This window comes from Apium graveolens, chromosome 2 (assembly GCF_009905375.1).
Source record: "Apium graveolens cultivar Ventura chromosome 2, ASM990537v1, whole genome shotgun sequence".
In the NCBI taxonomy this organism is placed as follows: domain Eukaryota; kingdom Viridiplantae; phylum Streptophyta; class Magnoliopsida; order Apiales; family Apiaceae; genus Apium; species Apium graveolens.
This window is the reverse complement of record NC_133648.1, coordinates 147889452-147895451: the sequence shown is the minus strand read 5'-3', so window position 1 is coordinate 147895451 and position 6000 is coordinate 147889452.

Genomic DNA, 6000 nt, shown 5'->3' with positions numbered 1-6000 from the left:
AAAAGGATGATAAAGAAATATTATAAAATAATCCAGGAAATATGCAAGTTGGGAACATTGGTTGTGCCCGAACTGGTAGGAGAATGAGGTGAAACGTTGATAGTTGGAGATAGGAATTCGTTCCAAAAATGCATGTAAATAGGGATGATTAAACAAAGGTATTGATGGCGAACTGTTAGAAGAGAACATTGCAATGAATCTCATATTGGAATTCTTTAAAAATTAAAGTGAGGTCCATGAGGTTCGAACGAATGCTCTACCAAGATTACCTCAGGGAATAAGGTAAGAATTTCTCGTCAGATTCTGCACCGAGTTAAGCTGGTGTCAAAAGCTCCATATCGTCTAACTCAATAGGGATGAAATAATAAGTGAAGGGAAACTTCACAAATGTGAAATGGAAGAATAATAAAATAAAGGGTATTGTGCGCTGTGCACAAGAGCGGTCATGGAAAAGAGAATGGAGGTATGAAATTACGCACCGATTATCAGAAATTTTAAATTTGAAGATTAAATGAACACAATGTACCAGAAGTATTGGGATAGTGTGATTGTATTTATTGATAACATCCTCACTAATTCAAAGACTAAGGAAGACCAAGTTGAACGCCTGAAGATATGCTTGCGAAGAGTTGGAAAATAGCAGCTGCATTCTCAGCCTCAAAGATATGAATTCTGGTTATAATTGAGTATGAGCTCCAGTGTGTGGGTAAATACCAAACTGGAAAGGTCCATTTCGGAAAAGATGTTTCAAATAGAAAGAAAAGAGTGAATACCATTAAGATTGTTGGGAAATGGTTAAAAGAAGAAAAAAAATGGGAAATTAAAGAATAGGTTTTGATCCGTCTTCTAGGTTATGCTGATACTTACTTTGTTATTGAATATCAAAGGTGGTATTAATGCAGATGATTGATGTTGACTTCAGTAGGAAATGTTGTGAGCATCAAAGTTCGTATTGATATCTAATTTGATAGGACAACAAAATGAGTATTAGTACCAAGAGACTGGATTTTGAATAAAGTTCTAATTCATTCTGTTCCCAATTAATGTACTTTCTTTCAGATAGTAAGGAATTCTCGCTTGATGAAGCTACTTGATAGTGATTGACAAAAAAATAGAAGTATGCTACCAAGTGGTGAGTAGATGCAATTGCCGATATTTTTCTCTTTAGCCTTTGAATAGATGTAGAACATTTCGAAGCATTAGACGTCATGAACTCAGGATATCGGGTGCCGACGAATAGAAAATGCAAGAGACCGATTAAAGATTCTCGAATACGATTGGAAATGATCATAGGTCAATTTAACCGAACAGAAAGAGACATGAAAAGTAAAGTAGAACAGTCAGTGAAAATAGAAATTTTATGTACAAGAACTATTAGAAATGGAAAGAAAAGAAGTTTAACGTAAATTAAGTTAGCCCTTTGAAATAGTGAGATAGATAAACGATTATGAATGAGTTGGTCTTGTTGTCACAGGTGTAACGAGTCTATAAGACATTCAGGTGTATGACTGTGAGGAGTAATTTAGCTCCAAGTGTATGAAGTAAAGATTGAGTTAGAAATTGCATGAGCAACTGATAGATCTAATGACGATAAAATGCCGTTGAATTATGATTAAGGTGATGAGGACTGAGAAATTATAAGAAAGATACTTGGAAAAACATCATGGTTTGTTCCTTAGCATGATTCTGAGGACAGAATCCTTTTAAGGGGGGAAGGATGTAACGCCTGGGAAATATTATGTTTTTATCTTTATCAATAAATAATTATTATGTGATTTTATGTGAATTTTGGTGAATTATTTGATAATTGATATTAATATTTGAATGTTTATTTCTGATAAAAATAAGATATTTTTATTTTTATTTATCCAGAATTAAATATAGATAATTTTGGTACTTTTCTGGTAATTTTTGGATTATTATTGATTTTATAAGAATTTATAGAATTAATAATGATTATTCTTACATAATTATAAAATTAATTTTTAAAAGCACGAATCGTCCCACTTCAATCGTTTTTGCATTTTTACAACCCAAAACTCTTCCGAAAACTCCTTCCTAACCTAATCTGATAATTCTGAACACTTTTCATGTTTTTACTTTTTCGATCCGGGGTATGGTTTGACTTGTACGAGTCCCGGTGTGAAATTTTCGATACACAAATCATCAATATATTGATAAGAATCCATATTCTCAAAAGGCGAGACATTATCACCTTAATTTCGTATAAAATATTTTATAGAAAGCTCTGTTTGATAATTATCCAATTCTGGTATTCAAATCGTATCGTCTTTTCAGTTACTTAGCGGCTAAGTAACCTATTTTCGGATCCAATATGTAAATGTAATTATCAAATTATTAAATAAATAAAATATGTGATGGTTCTGTCAGTTATCTGTTGTTGTATTATCAATTGTCTGAGATTTGTTGGACGCGAAAACTAATTTTGTAATTAATTATCGACTGGTATGAATTTAATTCATTTTAAAATGATTGTATTGAATATTTATTCTCATAAATGCTAAAATTGCTCCTAAAATTATTTTCGTTGTTTTATAATTTTATTTATTATTTTTAGGAGTTTATAAAATTTAGAAATCAATATTTTATTAATTATTTATCTTCAAATAATTTTCTGATTTCATTTCATTGTAAAATCCGTAATTTAATTCCAGAATGCTTCAAAAATTGTGAAAATTTTATTTTATTACGTTTGGAATATTTCAAGAATTTTAAAATTATTTCAGAAATTTTCTGACATTTATTTAACCGCGCGTGTATTTATTAAATGATAAAATACGGTGCTGAATGCGTATTCCAAAAATGATTTTTTTTCAAATTTGTAAAAAAAAAATTTATGAAAATTAGTTTCAACTATCTCGATAATTTTAAACGTGTTTGATAAATTTTCGGACGATTATTATCCGTAAGTTATTTACTAAGAAAATGTAAATTTCGGTACGTGACAGGGTAATATCGGGAATAAAAAAAAAGAAAAAAAAATAATAAACAAACAAAACCCACAACCTTCATCTCTTTTATTTCCTGAACCTCTCCTTCGGGTTATTTCTATCACCGACTCTTTCTCTCTCTGTTACCATCTCAATCTCTCTTTTCTCCCCCTTCTTTCCCCTTCTTTTCTATGGTCTCGGTTCAGGTGAGTTCTCCCGGTCGTCGATTTGATTTTCGTCCATCTCTCTTGGCCTCTGTTTTGTTCGGCTCTTCTCCGGCCGCTTGTTGCCGCCGGCTCTCCGGCAAGGCGACAACGGTGTGGGGGGGGTGTTGTCGTTTTTCTGTGTTGTGTGTGTGAATCGTGTGTTGAGTATGTGTATTATAAGGTGTGTGTGTGTGCGCGCGTTGGTGTGAGTGTGTGTGCGGTTTCTCTGTGTGTGTAAAAGTGTATCTGTGCTTGTTATTTCTGGTTGATTCCGGCTTTTCGTGTATTTTCCGGGCAGTGTTGTGATGCTGTGCGCGTGCATATACGCGCCTGTTCCATTTACTTATTTAATTAATTAAATTTTCTGCAGAAATCTTGATTAGCTTTCGTGAAATCAATTTAATTGCGGCATAAATCATGGTATATCGGTAGAATTTATTTGAAAACCCAAATTTTATCGGGCACCAATAAATTTTGCCGCTGTTAACAATGACTTTTAACGAGTCAATAGTGGACCGTGATGAATTAATTCTGAGTCCTAAATTCTAAATAAATAAAAAATTAAAATTAGTTTGTGAAATAAATTTCGAAAGGAAATGAAAAATGAATTATGAACAACAGTACATAATAATTTAATTCATATCGGTGGTTGGGATTGTTTATTGGATTGTGGATTGTGTGGTGATTGTGATTTGACGTCGAGGTGATTCGACGGGTAGGCCGATAAATAGAGGAAACGCTGCCCGATTTTCGGGAAAATTAATTTTGAAAATACGGAAACGTAACCTGTAATTATCGGAAATGTCGAACGAGGATATAATTGAACTTTATGGAACCTAATTACGTAACGTGATTAGATATTTTGTGAATAATCGATTACCCTATTTTTCAAAATGACAAATATACGTAATTTCTTAAATTAAATACCGAACCGAGTTTCGAAGATATGAACCATAATTGCTATATGTATTTCGATAATGCATATAAATATGGATTCGGTTATAAAATCGTATGGGTAGAATAGGATGACGATTTGATGTTAAGCTTAAGCGGTTATCTGAACTAGGATATTTCAACCCTGTAGGTGTTAGAAGGAAGACCCGGGATTTGACATCGGGCTAGGAACGATCTAATGATTAGACGTCGAGATCAACGAAGTTCCAACAGAAGGATCTAAATGTTGGGATCGTATCCAGAATAGGATAATAGTTTGACGATAAGCCGACGATCAAAGTCGAACCAAAGTCAATAGCGATTAAAGCTTATTGAGGCAAGTATTCTGGATTTTTCTTTTAAATACTGCGAGTATTTCTGATTTTCTTTTAAAATAATGCAAATATTTATTTGTTCCTATTCTATATTCAGAATAGTTAACTGTTTTATATTTCGCTGTAATTACTCTGATTATGCACGTTCCTTTCATTATTGTTCCTATAATTCGATTGCTCTAGTGAGCAAATACCCATTCTTTCGGGTTATTTGCGAACCCTGAATTGGGATGTTTTGAATTCAAAATGATTTGACATCAAAATACTCTACGGGCTGGATAGTGATACTTTGGGGATTGAGTTTTACTTAATCCTGAGGACCGGGATGACTGGTGCCTCGAGATGGGCTGTAGTGCCTGGGGACCCGACTAGATCTGTATATTGAGATATAGATCTGCATTATATTCTGACTGATCAGCAGAATATAGATGCGAACTAGTGTCCAATCTAATTTGTTGTTGATCGCCATTAACGGCATTCTCTCTCGAATGATTTCATGATTCCAAAACCGGAAAAAACCCTGATTCAGGAGATGAACCGGGGAATCACTTGTCATTTTTTTTTGGATTTTAGTTAAAGGCTGGTGACAGCCAACGTTTATTCGCTCACTCACTCAAAATAAATAGAATGATTTAAAATTATTTTAAGATTTTGTCCAGAAGTTTTTCTTTTGATATTAATGCTTGAAACTCAAATTATATACTTGCTGGGCATTTTTGGCGCACTCTTGCTTTGTAAATTCTTATTTCTGCCAGAAACAGATAAAAGTAAAAGTGATTAGCTTTGATAAACAGCAGGAGTTAGAGAAATTACCGCTGCGAGATGTTGAAGACGTCAGAGGAATGTGACAAGAGCATTAGTTCAAAGGTATTTATAATTGTATGCTAGTTACTGTGAGTTGTAAAGGGCTAGATTCTTGTTTCATACCATAACCTGTAAACGATCCGGATTCAAGGGTTATTTATTTATTTCTTTATTTTATGTAATGATTGTTTAGTGACACCAAATCTTGACCCCGTATTTGGGGTGTTATAGCTAATGACCGCTGATCTGTTATTTGGTTCGCTTAACTTTCGTTTTCATTTATCGTTTGAGGGATCATACCCGGGATCTTATTTCTTAGGTTTCCTTAACCTTTCTCAATACATTATATTCCTTTTATGATCCTCTCTTATAATCCTTGAATTTAAATCCTTTTTATTATGTTACCTTATACTCAATTACAGAACCCCTACATAGTGTGGCATGAAAAGTTTTCTTATTCAGCATAATCTGCAAAATCACTATTCATAAGGGTTTCAAAAATGTCCAAAAATTGGGGTTATTACACTTCCTTTCTTTATCAACCATCGCTTTACCTGAAGTTAGTAGTTTTTGTGACACCCTCATAATCAGGGGCCTAGATTGTGGAGTCACCATGCTACAAATTACAATAATATAAAACAGAATCATAAACATAATGTCATGGCCCCTTGCACTGCTACAGGATCTAATACAAGTTAAGGTATGAAATAAGTTACATTGAACTACACAACGTGATGCTATTACAATCTTTTCTAAATACAAAAGATAACT